Source organism: Peromyscus californicus, unplaced genomic scaffold, assembly GCF_007827085.1.
Source record: "Peromyscus californicus insignis strain IS unplaced genomic scaffold, ASM782708v3 Scaffold_17__1_contigs__length_78620276, whole genome shotgun sequence".
NCBI lineage: Eukaryota > Metazoa > Chordata > Mammalia > Rodentia > Cricetidae > Peromyscus > Peromyscus californicus.
The window spans coordinates 57,200,428-57,217,101 of record NW_026294469.1 but is presented as its reverse complement, the minus strand read 5'-3'; positions in this window follow the sequence as shown (position 1 = coordinate 57,217,101).

Here is a 16,674-nt window from a genome sequence, read left to right as displayed (position 1 = left end):
TCATTTCAGGACATAAAACATAAACTTCATATTTCAATTTTTAAAAAGAGATTGAAACTCCAGAATGTACCCTTCTTACCTCACATCCATGCTTTTTCTTAAAATGTTTGCTAATATTCACTAATAATTGTATGTTGTGACTACAAAGTAGATCTTCTGGAAAATTACCATGTAGAAGGGAAATAATCCCCAAGAGTTGAAAGTGACCCTCTGATCTCTGCGGGTTCAGTTCAGAAGCGCAAGCTCCATCCTGTTGGTACACAGAAAGCAAATATTCAGATGATCTTGAAGGATGTTTCAGTTCCTCTAGAGCGATCCTGCATGAACAGACTCCCCTTGGAGACTTCTGATAATTATCGATTCTCAACGAGTGGAATTCACTTAGTCTAATAGCGTCTTTCTAAATATAGTTACATGAGCTTCTTACCTTCCCAACCAGGCCCAAATCTAAAGAGGTAAAAGAAGATTATTAAAAAAAAAAAAATCCTCAGTTGTCCAAGAGAGTCAAAAACATGTTCATTTGAATAGTTGGTACTATTATACTCTCCACTGAACTGAATCTCTGTAATTTCCTTTCTGGTCTGAACAGTGTTGTTGAGAGAAAGAGAAGTCTTCTGGTATGATAAATTTTATCAGGTAGGATTTGATGCTTTCTCTCTAGTATCACCTCCAAAGAGACTGGCTAGTGCTGTCACAGTGCTTTGTATCTTACACCTTCTTAAACCTGAAAATCAAGACCAAAGTTTCCCCTCTGATGTCTCTTCCGATGTTTCAACGATTTATTCTTCTAACTTTTCCATATGGAAGTGATTTTGCCAACTTCAAACAGTTTAGGTCTCTGTCATCACCCTCTAGACTGTCCATATGTGATGAGGTGTGGACAAGAATTATGGTGTAGCTCAGCACAATGGCACACACCTGGGAAACCAAGGGAGGAAGAACTTGATGCTAGCCTGGACTACGTATCGAGTTTAAGGCCAGCCTAAACTACATAGTGAAACCCCTTTCCAAACAAGCAAACAAAACCACAAAAGCATTATAACAAAAACCAGGGCTGGGGATGCAGCTCTGTGGTAGAGTAACTTGCTTAGCATACCTGGGTTCGATCCCCAGCACTTCCACCACCAACCCCAAAAGCTGTTACGTGAGTCGGAACTGATCTTATTTGGAAAAGAGGATGGCTTCCTTGAACATGTGCAGCCTCCTTGTCCCTCCCATCACAAGTCCTCTTACGATGTGTGACCTCCACTCCCCGGCCAGATCTCCTCTCTGTACCGGAAAAACATTTGCTTTTCTTGATAGTGTTATTTCTGGAGTCTCAACATCTTCCCCCCAACCCTGCTAAGCCTCCCAAGTAGCTTTCCCTCCCAATCCTTTGTCTCAGAAGACCTTCCTTTTCCTAAACAACTTTTGGCTGGCTTTTCTAGTCTCCTAGACTGGCCAAATCTGGCTCCTTGGCCTATCAAACTGGACACATCCACCGCCACCACTCACATACCCTGGTGACTGCCATGTCTTCAGGCAGCACCCTATGACATGGTTCTTTCTAAAAGCAAATCTCTCCCTTGTCCAAACCAGTTGCCTCTGTAGTCCATATCTGCTGGGCTGTCTGCTGAACACACACACAGGTGGTGCTTTTATCCATTTCTCCTCTTCGATGCTCAGCCTGTTGTCCCCACATCATAGTCTACCCACATAGGTAGGGTTAGTAACTTTCCACAGTCCATTCAAATATTTCCCAGTCTTCTAACCTGACGAGAAAGAGCTAGGTTGCTTATGTCTGTCCATTTCACTTTTGTTTGTGTGTGTATGTGTGTCTATCTCTGTGTGTCGGTGGTGGTGGGGTTTCCACCGAGGCCAAAAGAGAAAGTCAGATCCCCTGAAGCTGGATTTACAGGTGGCTATGAGACACTCAACATGGGTGCTGGGACTCAAACTCTGGTCCTTTGAAAGAGCAGCAAGTGGTCTTAACAGCTAACCCATCTGCCAAGCCTATAACTTGGCTTTTGAGGCAAATATACCCAGATGCAAGGCTCTCATGCAGCTCAGTGGTAGAGCACTTGCCTACTAAAAAAACAGAAAAATTCTAGATTTAGCCTTTCAGTGGGGTCATGCGACCTTTTAATTCCAGAATTTCAGAGGAACTTCACAGTTTCCGTAATAGCCTGTGCTACACAATGAAATGGGTTTGGATTAAAAACACGGGGTGCTGGAGAGGCAGCTGAGGAAGCAAAGTGAGGACCCACGTTTGCGTCCCTAGGGCCCACATAGAGTCAGGCTGGGTGTGGTAGCTCACCTGTAATCCCAGCACTTGGATGGTGAGACAGGGAATTCCTGGAACTGGAATGAACAGGCTAGCCAGACAGAGGAAGTAGGGTCCAAGGGAGATCCTGTCTCTATACAAAATGCAGAGAGGGATAGAGAATAACATTTCACAGGCATGTGCACACGCATGCACCCACACATATAAATATGCATGCACATTATACATACATGCATATTCTAGGAAAGCATCACAAAACTACTTCACAGTAGGTAGGGAAATAAGAAGATTTATTCTGCTATATGCACCACATTTGGCAGTGGAGAAGGAGCATTTGAAAGCTCTGTGAGCATTCCCTCACCTGCTTTTTTTTATTTTTTAAAACACATCATTGGTATGCACAGATATGTACAGACACACACACAGAAAGAGACATAGAAAGGCAGGTGGCACACACATGCTCTCATACATACACACACACACACACACACACACACACACACACACACACACACACACGGCTAACCTGACTCTGTGGAATAATATCAATTATGCTCTCTCTACAAGCATTATTTCTGAACTCCTTAAGCAGCCATCAGTGACTAACTCTCCCGTAACTCAGCAGCGACGCTCTGGCGAATCCTAAATGACTCCAGCCTCCCTCTCACGCTACTCCTGCTGATAAGATGCCACCGTGTGTTTTGGTCACTTCTTGACTTGACAAATGTAACTGTTGTCCAGATGGCCTGTCTTTCCTCTGTGCTTCTCAAGTCTAGTAAATATTAGAAGCTGCTGCCAAGATCCTTTCCCTCTGGTCATTCTGAACCGAGTTCAAGTCCCTACTGCTGCTTTGTGTTCCCATTTCTGAGTCCACGGCCATTGCTACAATCAGAAGTAAAAGTAAAACGGGCCCTGAAGCATGCTCAGGAGCCTTCTTTGTTCTGAATTTTGTACTTTTGTCAGATGTTTCCACTCTTTAGACTCTCTTTCCTGCCTTTACCACCTGGAATTTTCCATTCCCGCCACACATTTTTCTTTTTCTCATTAAGAATATTCCTAAAATTCTGTCTAAAAGGCTACTGATACCTAAGCTGTGATGTACCTTTTCATTAGATACTGGGAAGATCTTGCCAGGATAAAATGGTCATTCTCCAAGGCAGACTCTTAGCTAAGGAAAAGGAGTAGGAAGAATGTATAGAGAAGAAGTGTGTAAGCATGCACACAGGCATAGATGCACCTTTTTTTTCTGCAAGGATACTTTTTAAAATATTTTTTCTATAAATATATAATATATAATATGCTATTTTAAGTGTTTGCCTTTGAGAACAGGATCCTTTTTCCAATATCTGTATTTTCCAGCTATGTGCTTTAGTTACCTTTTTCCTATGGTCACCAAGAATTATCTGAACAAAGAGATGGAGAAATTGTTTCTTTCTGTACAGCAACATATCGATATCTAAGAAATGTGTTTAGAAAATGGAAGTAGCTCTTTTTCATAGTACCACCTAGGTGGTTGCCTGCGTCAAGATGAAGCTGAATATCTCCTTCCCAGGCATTGGCTGTCAGGAACTCACTGAAGTGGATGATGTACACAAGCTTCCTATGAGACGCCAGGGTCACACAAGCAGCTACGGATGCTCTGAGTGAAGAGGAGGTGTCATGTGGTCCAAATCAGTGGTGGTAATGACAAACAAGGTTTTCCCATGAAGCAAGATGTCTTGACCCATGGCAAAGAGTGTGTCTGCTGTTGAGTTAGATGTGTTCTTGTCGTAGACCAAGGAGAAGTGGAGAGAGGAAGTACAAGTCTGTTCAGGGATGCATTATGCATGCCATTGTGTAAAAAAAAAGTGGTCAGGGGAAAAGGCTGTTCCTGGACTGACAGATACTACTGTGTCTCAGTGATTGAGACTCAAAGAAGCTAGTAGAATCCTAAAACTTTTCCATTTTTCTAAAGAGGATGGTGTCCAGCAATATCTCATAAGAAAATCTTCAAATAAAGAAAGTAAGAAGTCCAGGACCAAAGCACCCATGACTCCGCGTCTTGTTACTCCACCTGTCCAGCAACACAAATGCATGTATTGCTATGAGGAAAATATTCACACACAAAAAAAAAAAAACCAGATAAGGAGGAGGCCATAGAATATGCTAAACTTTTGGCTATGAGAGAGAAGGAAGTCAATGGAAAACAGATTGCCAAGAGACACGGAGACACAGATTGTCCTAGCCGAAAGCTTCTACTTCTAAGTCTGAGTATAGTCAAAAATACTCTGTAAGAGTAACAAATAAGTGGTGAGACCAGACGATGACTACGACAATGATGATGAAGAAGAAGAAGAGGAGGAGGAGGAGGGGGAGGAGGAAGAGGAGGGGGAGGGAGACAGGGAAGTGGTGGGGGAGGAGGGGAAGGGAGGGGAGGTGGAAGAAGAGGAGGAATAGGAAGGAAAGTGCTGGAGGACACCTCTGTGGCCCAGCAAGGAATGCTTCAGAGCAGGTCTGTTTCAGACCACATAATAGTTAGGATGGACTAGTCTACACTGCAGTAACAAGCCAGTTCTGAAAGCTCAGATCTTCAGTTCACTTTGTGGTCCTGTGGATCTTACTGAAACAATTCTGGCCTAGCCTCCTCTTTTCCTGTTTGGTGAAGCCCAGGACAATTTGCTGCAGGCATAATGGTAAACAAGAGAAGTTGGTCTTCGACATTTCTATTCTTCAGTCAAATTTCTTCTGCTTTCTCTATTGGTAATTAGCTTTGTAATTTTTTACTGTATTTGCAATTCTGGGGCTAGCATCCAAGGCCTCACTCATGTCATACTGGACATTCACTCAAGCACTGAACTAGATCCCCGGCCAGCCCTGGCCATTACCTTTCTCTGGACCCGAGGAACCCCTGCTTGTGCCCTCGCCTGTGTTTATGAAGCCTCTGCCTCACGTAGTTCTACCTCTTCAACCTTCTCGAAAGGAAAAAGTATCAGCTCAGGACCCTCAAGACCAAGTTCTCAGCACAAAGGAGATTTATTTGCCCCAGAGAGACAAAGGGTGGGGAATAAGAGACAGAGGGCAAGAGATAGAGAATGAGGGAGAAGAGGAAGGGAACAAGGGAGGTGAGACAGGAATAGTTGTCCCAGAGGACAAAGGATTGCCTCTGGATAAAGAGGAGACAGAGTAGCCCACAGGAAAATGGCGGTTTATAAGGGAAAAGGGAAACCCCCTGTTAGGATGAGATATTCAATTTTAATTAAGCATGTTAATTCAGGGAGCCAAAGGGAGCTTTTGATTGCCAGATGTTGGTAGTCAGCCTTAGGAGGAGTAAATGGTCAAATAAGGGAATAGACCTTGGGGACTAGCTTTAGGAATGTAATCTAACGGTTTTTAGCAAGGCAGAGGGAATCGGGGAGAAGGGCAAGGCCTGCCACAGCCACATGCTCGCGTGGGCTAGTGACCCTTCACTTCCACTCTCATGTGATCCACCGTCACGGAATCAGAGATCCCCAGATCCCATCCTCCCCTCCTTTAGTCACGGTGTGTGTGCTGCAACACACAAGTACAGTGATGTGGCTGTTCCCACTGACAAGTATCGCATTAAGAAAGTATGTGATAAGGAAAGATGGGGAGCAGGCAAAAGGACAAAGGGACATGACAGAAGAAAGGACAGGGACAGGGGGCCATAAGGGAGAAGTAGGGGCAGCAGGGAATGAAGAAAGGAGGAAGGAGAACGTACCAAAACACACATAAGATACCATAATGACATCCAATAACGTGCATGTTCATTTAAATTTGAAACAGACGTTAATGAAGGAATCCCAGAAGCCTACTGAAACTGGCTTAGCTCAAGAAAACATCCTCAGAATAACATCCGTCCCTGGACAGAGTAGTTCACACTGGTCATCTGAGCACTCAGGGAGTGAATACAGAAGGATTAGGAGTTTAAGGCTAGCCTTGGCTACACAGTGATTTGGAAGCCATGTTACATGAGACCCTGATTCAGAAAGCAAACAAATCATACTTATTTATACACATATAAGCAAATCTGTTCACTCTAGATAGAGGGGCTACCAATAGATCAAAGAAGACTCTATCCAAGTCTGGCTTGATTGAGGTCACTTACAGGAATACCGCCAAGAAGCCCCTGGAGAACTACACTCACAGAGAAATTCCCAATGAGCTGTTTGCCTGGTTTTTCATCTTTTATTTTTACTTCCTTTCTTCTTTTGAGACAAGATCTCACTCTGTAGCCTAGGCTAGCCTTAAGCCTGCAACCATACTCCTGCCTCAGCTTCCCAAGTGCCATTACATTCAGCTTAATTGTTTACCCCTTAGACATTGGTGGTCAGAACCTTGAAGAAGGGAAAAGCCTCCTGAGGGGGCTGCTCAGTCTCAAGACCCTGCTATTCCATGGGACATTGTTAGGCAGGTCTTAGGAGGATCTCATGCATCCATGGCTGCTGTTTTCAAGATGCAAATGCTCGTGACCAACCCAGAGCAAACAGCTGTATTATACCACTCAGGTCAACACTTGAGTTGCTGAAGTCTGTGGTATTTCTTAGTTTTATTCCAAAGCCAGAATGGTATTGGAATTAAATCAGGCCCCTTGGATCCTGGTGTATCTCATTATACACTAGATATAAATGTTCCCTGGTGAAGGGAGCATATGCTTGCACTTGAGGCTACCTCCTGCTGGGAGCCAGGTGAGAAAGCTGAGTTCTGGCTACAGGGAGGAATTTCCAGGCAGTGTATAGACTAGCAATTGCCTGGGCCTGTGGTTCTCAAGTGTGTGACCCAGAACCAGCACCATCAGGGAAAGTAGCAGTGAGAACCCATGGACTCCACCCCAGGTCTACTGAATCAGAAAGCAGACTCCCACACCATGTTCTTAAAACCTCCAAGTGATTCTGAAGTCTGCTAATCATGGCACTAAAATAAATGCCCAGCGCCGCAAAGTTTGATTTAGACAGTTCAACACATGGTTGAGAAACAGTGTGTAGGTCAACTTACTGTGTATACAGGGGAAGGCACACTAGACAGGCAAGCTTAACCAGGAGGAATGAAGGAACAGACTTTATTCTGTGAACACCGGGATCTTTGGTAAATAGAAACAAACTCTAGCATCTAGCATATGTACTGGATAGAGAAGAACAGGGGTTAGCTAGAAAGTTACAGGGAGAAATATCAAAAAAGAGGGGAACTAGATAAATCAAAGGCACTTGGGGAAATGGTCACATGAGACATTTAGCCCTGAGAAACAATGTAGAGATCCAGTGCCCAAAGCCGGAAGAGTAAGGAGGACCCACGGCTCAGGGGTAGGGCAGAAGGATGAGCCAGGCAGACTGCAGCGGCTCCTCCTGAGTGGGGATGGCCCGCACCTGGAGTGGTGTGGCAAGGATACACCTGGGAGGGGAGGAGGCTGGGAACCAGAACATTCCGAAAGAGAGAGTGCCCGGAGCGCTGACAGGTTAGCAGTTTGCATTAGCACCGAAAGTCTCCTAATAGCGTGTTGTCGCGTCTTCTCAGTTTTCGCTAAAACACAAATTCACTTACGTTCATTTAAAACATTTCTACCAGGCAAACAACTGAAGTAAACACCCTTAATAAGCCAGGTACAGTATCGTGCCTCCGCCGTTAACCCCTCCACACACCCAAACAGCGTTGAGGCGGCACTAACAGAGGAGCTGTTCCGGGGAGGAGGCAGGTTAAAGTGAGAGCAGCTTTTTTTTTTTATCTCCCGGTTTATGTCTCCACTCTGCTGCTTCTGTACTCCAAGTCACCATGGGGAATGTCGAGGCAGCACACCCTGGTCCTCAGGTGGCGTCTCTCGCAGGCGAAGCCCCTCCCTCTCCCTGTATCTCTTCTCAGCTCCCACATCCCTTCCAGGTACCAAAGCCCTAGAACGACCCTTGCTACGTCGCCCGCCAGCTATGGCTACAGTACTGGAAAGGCCTGAGTACAGTAGAACAGAACTCTCTTTTGATTTCTTTCTAGGACAGTTCATCATAACAACAGAGTTAGCCATCTCTCACGTGTTCCGTGTCCCCGTCCTGCCTCCACCCCACACACACATGCCCCAACTAATTCTTCCTGTAAAGGGAGGGTCTTACAAGTTGTGATTTCTCAGAACAAAAGAACAGAGCCCAGCTGGAAGAATAAGGAAAACTTTGTCATCCTCAAGACTGGGGACGTAGGGTGAGCCTTACCTGAGGTGCCCTTCCAAGCACCTAGGAGAGGGAGCTACTTTTTTTCTTGGGGTGTCTATGTGGGTGTATGATATACGTGCGTGTATGGTGATATTTTATTTCGTACTAAAATGTTATTTGTATGTTAATAAGTAAAGTTGCCCGGGGGTCAGAGCTATTAGCAAGCCATAGGAAAGCCGGGCGGTGGTGGCGTACGCTTGTAATCCCAGCCCTTGATAGGCAGAGCTAGGTAGATCTCTGTGTGTTCAGGGATACAGCCAGCATTGGAGACACAAGCCTTTAATCTCAATACCAATCATAGAAGACCTGGAGGTCTGTACAGACAGGCCGTGACGAGGCGGTCATGTGGTTGGGTTTACAACCAATGAGAAGGCAGAACCGAAAATCTATATAAAGACTTTAACACAGGAAGTAGCTCTCTTTCAGAGAGGTAGGACCACCGCAGGAGGAAGGGTAAGGTTTTAGCTCTTAGCTCTGACCTCTTGGCTTTCTTCTTTGCATTGATTCTGTGTTTCTTATTTAATAAGATGGTTGGTTACATCTACATGCGTGTATACATGTTTATATGCACATGCCCAAACAGGTGTGTACAGTTGCATGTGGCTATCCAAGTTGATATCAGGTATTCTCCTCAATCACTCTCTACTCCAGTTACCGAGGAAGGGTCTCTCAGGAAAACCAGTTTGACAATTCTGACTAGTCTAGTTTGCTAGCATAGCCCAGGTGGCTTCCTCTAGAGTGCCGGGATTACAGGTGACTGCCACGCCTGCCCAACTTTTACATGGGCTCCAAGAATCTGAATTCTAGTCTTCACACTTGCGCTGCAAACTCTGTGTCCCCAGCCCTGGAAGCCTTTTTTTCCCCCTTCTTCTCCTGGTAACTACAGCAACTCCAAATCTTTCCAATCTTGGAGAAGTTCTGCGAAGAACTTCAGGCTCAAATCCCTGCCAGGAAGGCTGTTTTGGATATTTCCTCTTTGCCACACAAAATGACTCCCTCTGAGCTCCTCCCTTTGAGGGAACAAGAAACAGTGGCCATGTGTTCCCATCAAATGAATGGCTCTTCATCTCAAAGAGGGGAAAAATGCTATTCTACAAGTTTCGTGATCAGATAAATAATGCTGCTGTGCTCCCAGAATTGTGGAGTTAATATCTATTCCAAAAATCATCCCAAACAGAGCACCCAGCGGGAGGGTTCCTGCTTGGACTCAAGACACAGAGATTGAAGAGGCAACTGATAAGAGGCCCCTTGTCCCTGCGGTGTCTCAGGTTGTCTGCCTGGGGAAGCAGTGAGGGAGTGACATCCATCAAACCCAAATTGTTCCACAACATCCATGACAGCGTGATCTTCACACAGCATCTGCTCCTTCCTGTCAGAGTATGAGATGATGAACTACCAAGGACAATGACATCTAATTGCTGCTTTTTAATATCTTGGGCTGGCTTTGAGGAATCCTTAATTAAAAGTGGGAAGAGATCATTCTAATACTCAACCGAGAACCCGTGTGAGTTGTAAAATAAAGACAGATGTGTTGGCCTTCAACTGTCCTCTGTTGACATCTCTCCCTATAGGCTCTATCTCCTTTATCCACCCCACCAAGTGACCCTAGAATTACTCCATACCAGTGGTTCTCAACCCGTGAGTTGTAACATCTTCGGAGGTTGAACAACTGTTTCACAGGGGTCACACATCAGATATTTATACGACAATTCATAACAATAGCAAATTTACAGTTATGAAGTAGCAACAAAAAATAATTTTATGGTTGAGGGTCATCACAACATGAGGAACTGTATTAAAGGGTCACAGCATTAGGAAGGCTGAGAACCACTGCTCTATACCTAAGTACTAACAGCTAAAGCATATTAGCACAAATAATGCTTAAAAAACCAACCATATCAATTGTTTTAAGGACTGTGGAGCTGCAATGGCTGGGTCTAAATTGTGCCTCTCTACCCACTTGGTCATGTAGCCTTAGGAGTCCTATATAAACTAATAACAATAAGGCACATTGTCTGTGCCTTAGTAGTCCTATATAAGCTAATAACAATAATGAGAGATGTGAAGACCAGAAGCATTGACATTTTAAGTATACATCCTGAGAACTATCTATGTGATTACTAAATAAAAACATGTGTTGTTAATCAAAAAACACTAAGCTAGCACATATTGTATGCTTTATGGGGAAGCATGCTGTGGGAGACACACCTGAGAGGAGACGCTAACGCAGCGTTGACTGGTGAAGATGTGAGGATCTAAAATGGATACTTCCTTTCAAGATGACAACAGTCCCTGATCACCATCTGTAACGGCTGATCTTAAGTGTCAACCTGATTGGATTGAGAGATGTCTAAGAAAGTAATGAAGCGCCCTTCTGAGTGTGTCTATGAGGGCGTGTCCAGAGATGAGTGGCATAGAAGACAGCAAATGAAAGATCTGCTCTGGTTGTGACTGGGACTGTCCCGTAGGTTGAGGAACCAGGTGACATGAAAGCGGACGAGGAGGAAGGTTGATCTTACTCGGCTTCCTGGCCACCGTGAGCTAAACAAGCTCATATTCCTCCCACAGGCAGGAACAAAGGAACCAACCTACCAAAGCCTGTGGAATAACTGTCAGTCGAAATAAGGCTTTTCTCTTTCCAAGCTGACCTTTGCCCATATATTTCATCCTGACAATGAAAAACTAATTAACATACTGCCAATATCAAGATCATGGATGCTCATGCAAATTCTGTTCCTCTGCTTTTGTGCTGAGCATTCATTCACTGCTATTTCTTTTCCAGAATGACCTTGAGAACATATTACCCCCAAAGCTAAGAAAGAAGGCCTTTACATTTCAAGTCAAGTGTGATCCAGTGTTTACAAGAACAAGGAAGAGTGGAATACAGCAAACTACCCATTCCTTTCAAAGTTTCATTGGCCATCTCATCTCTAGGTACCTCCCCTTGCTACCACAATGCCTCTTCTTAGTAAAAACTCATTTGGTTGAATATTGAACTTTAGACAGATTTAACTTTGGCATGTCAAAACTCCATGTGGAAGCTAGCTTTTCTACATAGACATCTACAACAGCTCATGGTCTGAAGCTTGCCATGTACTCCAGGCCTGGCTAAATTCCGTAGAGAACCGAGACAAGAATCAGGCATGATGTTGAGCAAGCATCCTTCAATGGGCTCAGGAAGATACAAGACCAGCTTGGCCATGTATATTTACTTTAATGAATTTGAGACATTCAGAGAAGATGAGAATAAACAAGGGTAGCTTGAATCAATACAGTGTCTGTAGGCAAAACGGAGTTTCAAATTCATCCAAGTAAGTGGGGAAACAAGTGCATCTTAAGAATCTGGGACAGTGTGTGATAGGATACCAGTCTTAGCATACATACAGAACAGCAAGGCCAGTCTACGCTTTGTGAGGGATGCATGCTGAGAATCAGCAGAGATGGATAGAGATGGCTGGCATCAGTTTACATGGGGCCTTTGAAAGCTCAGCTGGGAAATTTAGATTTGATTAAGTGTTAAATGAACAAGATATTCTTTTCTACTAACTCTTTTGGAAGCTGGATAAATATATTCCCCAGCAGGGCTTCTGGGAAGAGCTATTTCTCAGATAACTCCCATCGCGTCCTTCCTGCTTTCCCGCCCTCGTCCTACCGTGCACACCACCTTACCTGGACTGGAATAAAAGTAGCTGGCTCCTCGCCTGCAGCCTCTGCTGGCTCCAGTTCATCCCTCAGTGGCTGTCAGATTCATCTCCCTGAAGCTCAGCTCTCATCAAAAGCCTTCAGCAGCTCTGGGCTGCCACTTAAACGGCAACTAAACTTCATTCACAAATTCAAGGCCAGCCAAGCCCCAGGACATATTAAACAGGGCATGCTCCCATGCCCACCAGCTTGACCATGTATAGTCAGTCCTCTCACCGGATCACCTCCTGAAACTGTGGAAACTGAATAAGTGAGGCAAACATGGGGAATAAAATTAGGTCCCATGAAAATATTGATGGGACTTCACAAGAATGTGTGTGTCTAGAAAGAGACAATTATTGGTGAAATTGTTAAGGCCACTCCACATAGTTAAAAGGGAGGTTTATTTAGTGGCATAACTTACAAATGAAGGGATAGGTAGGTTGCAGGGTCTGGGAAAGACGTAGCACAGTCCGGCGGCGGCGGTGTTCTCTGGAGAACTCTGCTTGGTCTACCTCCAGCGTCCAGGGTCCAGGAACCAAGAGAGGTGGCGCATCCAGATCTCGGGTCTTCAGGATCCTCTCTTGGCCCCACCTTGTAGGCGTGACAGTTACTGAAGCCTCAATGGGGGTTGGAACTTCCAGATCAAAGCTGGAATGGCTACCCACTACAGACAATTTCAAGTTACAAGGAGGAATTTTATAACCAAGCAACCAGGACTCATATCCTGGACCCAGCCTGGGAGAGGTATGAGCCCTTTGATCAATTAACAATTCAATCATTCTAGACTCTAGTTTGCCTGCCTAAAAATGCAAGCTAAAAACATTAGGGGTGTCATAAGCATTAAGTATAATGATGTGTATAATCACATAGCATAGTTCTGGATAAACAGCAATAAAGAAATACATGTTGGCATTGCTCTCTAGCACAGAGCTTAGTCAAACAAGGTGGGATCCTGGAGCCAGGAGCTGATGCAGAGGCCATGGAGGGGTGATGCTTACTAGCTTGCTCCCCATGGCTTGCTCAGCCTGCTTTCTTATAGAACTCAGGACCACCAACCAAGAAATGGCACCACCCACCATGGGCTGGGCCCTCCCCCATTGATCATTATTTGAGAAAATGCCTTACAATTGGATCTCATGGAGGCATTTCCTCAACTGAGCCTCCTTCATCTCTGATGGCTCTGGCTTGTGCCAAGTTGACACACAAAACTCGCCAGGACATCATGGTATTTGTTAGGGCTTATATTAAAGAAGTCAATAAGGTTTAGGGACAAAGTTTGATGAAAAGAAGTGAAATCACCAGATGGTGGTGGCACATGCCTTTAATCCCAGCACTTGAAGGCAGGCAGATCTCTGTGAGTTCCAGGAAAGGCACAAAGCTGCACAGAGAAACCCTATCTCAAAAAACCAAGGGGGAGAGAGAGAGCGGGGGGGGGGGGGGGGGGGGATGAAATCAAGGCACAGATGTAATCGTAGAAGATGTTAGCAGAAAATTAATTTCACTGAAACAGAAAGGATCATAAAAACATAGATATATAAGTTTTTTAATTAAAGAGAGAGAGAGAATGAAGAAACTACAAAAAAAGAAGCTAAAATCTTGGGCAGAGGCCTGTAAACTACGCACTAGGAATCAGGATACCCGCAAGGAAGAACAGAGTTCTCACTCTAGTCTCTGGCCTCCTTTTGGTGCCTCTGGTTCCCTCGTGTGTAGCTAATTCCTCACCAAGGTGCTCGTCCTGGCTCCTGACCCTTCTAATCTCACTGTTCTCTCCCGTCTTCTCCTATGATGTCCACACAAATGATACCCACCTGTCTCCCTTGGCTATCTCACCCACATCTACAACGCCACCCTGAATTCCCTAGCCTAGAAGTACTACCAGGCCAGGAAAGACCTCTCCCAATGTTGTCTCTTGAAATCAGGTATTGAAAGAGACCAGAGGTGGTTGATAGTCTCAATCCAAATGTCTTCTAAGGACACATACAGAGCGGAGCTATTCTAGGCACCTGATCTATCATCAAATGCAGAAATTGTCCAATGTATCTGCAGTTCCAAATACAGCCTTTCACTGGAGGGTTAGGCTTCTCTGCTTTCTCTGTACTATGCACTCTCAGCAATCCTAAAAGAAAACCACCAGGAGTGACCCCCTGGCCACATCTATTAAAGGCAATCCTACCAATGAAGTCACCTCTGATATCTCATATCATTTAATATTTTGTAATACTTTTTTTTGAGAATGTGTGTGTGTGTGTGTGTGTGTGTGTGTGTGTGTGTGTGTGCCTATTGCACATAAGCTGGGAGGAGGGTCTCATGCACATATATGTACGTGTTTTGTGGAGACCAGAGGTCCACCTCCAATGTTGTTTCTAAGGGCAGATATCCCTACTGTTTTCTGAGACAAGGTCTCTAAGTGAGATCCGTAGCTTATTGATTAGGCCAATGAGCCATTTTGTTTCTGCCTCCCAAGCACTGGCCTTACAAGTGCATACCACCACCCCCAGCTGTTTCTATGGGGTCTAGGGATCAAACTTAATCCTTACACTTACATAACAAGTACTTTATGGACTCGTGGGTTCATCTCTCGAGCTCTAAAAGCTTGCTTGTTCAATTGCCACATAATATTCCACCATATATAATTTATCCATTCATTTCCCACTTGATGGATATTTTTGCTGCTTCTAGCCCTGATAAAACAAAGCACCAAGAACACTCTTATATGTTCACTGGTATACACACACACACACACACACACACACACACACACACACACACGATTGGAATTGGTAGGTTACAGAACAAGCATATGTTTAAAATGATTCAACACTTCCAAATGTGCAATGTCTCAGAGTTCTAGTCATTCCACATTCCCATCTTAATGATCTTAATACAACCATTGCATTACAACAGAAGACACAATGGCCTCCTTCACCCAAGGACTGCAGAACCCATTCCTCTTCAGACCTCATCAGCATGAAAAGGAGGACTTTACTACATTAAACTTTTTGTTTAATCCCTCAAAGAGAAGGAATATACTTATTTTTATGGATTCATTTTACGTGGGGCCAGGGTAGTTTACTGACAGGTATGCTTCTTCACAGACAAGTGAAGAAGTACAGGCTAGTAGAGTTAGAACCTGATTCACAAACTTTAGGAATGTGTCTTAATTTGATACATGTCACTTGGGCCACCCACTTACCTTTCTTAGTTAAACAACACCATTTGGTAGACAGAAAGTGATTGTCTCAGAATGCAGCATTATGGATGTGGGTATCCATATCCACCAATGGGCAAGTCTCAGACCACCCTGTGCAACACTCTCACCCAGATTTTGGCATTACTGAAATTTTTGTTGTTATTAGGAGTTTCCCTCCCCATGGCTATTCAGAAGTTTCAGATGAAATTTTTCTGATGTTTTTAATGAAAGATGGTATGTGCTTACCCATCATAGAAGATAGTCCCTCCACAGGAAAGCTGTCGAACATGTTGCATTCACAACATGACACAAAAATCTAAAAATCACCGAGAGACTAATTACTGGAGGAAAATTACACCAAAAGACCTATTTGCTCATAACGAAAATGACAGCCCTGTGCCCCTTACCTGGCCTGATCGGGCAAATAGCCTGAGCAACATTGTTCCAAGGAGCTGCACTACAAGCTGCCACAGAGGAAAGAGGTACTTCCGTCCTGCAAGCTGCTCAGTGAGGAGGCAAGGTGAGCTGTCAGTTAAGAGAGGTCTAATTAGAAGTCTCATTTCCAGTATTTATGAATATGATAGACAAGACCTAGGGCTCACCTCCGTCTGTACACGAGGCTGCTTGGGTGAGTCCTTCTCTTTTGATGCCAACATCTGAATTATCATCTTGAAGCTTTGACATTTAGTGCTGACAGGCAGGACTGCCCCCACCAAACTAGAAAGCGAGGGCCACTGTTCTTTGCCATTCTATTTTTCTGCTTCTCAATCAGCTCTCTGGTACCAAAGAGGCCTTTTCCTCTCCCTATGAAAAAGTCCACGTAAAGAAATGGAAGGAGTTTTTGCCTCCTTAATATAAATTTCAATCACTTTGGATCGCTTCTTTTTCTGTCCCCAAAGACCACATGTATTATTCCATTTATACGAAATGTCCAGGGTAGAAAACTCAACAGAAATGGAAGAGGATTAGTGTTTGCTGAGGGCTAAGAAGGCTGACAGGAAACAGAGGGTGACCGCTAAAGAGAATGGGGGTCTCTCTTCAGATGATGGAAATATTATAAAAATGTACCATGGTGAGGACTGTATGTATTGAAAATTTTACTAAAATGGCCACCAAATTTCACAGTTGAAGGGTAAATTGGATGATATGTGAATTAAATATCAATAAATATATTTTTGAAAGTTATGTCTATTTATCTGTGTTCTTGTTTCTAATACAGAACATTTTAAGTATCTGAAAAGAGATGAGGAAGTGTGGTGATGGGGATTGGTAGGAGAGGACATAGAGCACTCTCTTTCCCCTGTCTCACACAATGTCAGCCTTGTTAATTAGGTAAGTGGCAGGCAGGT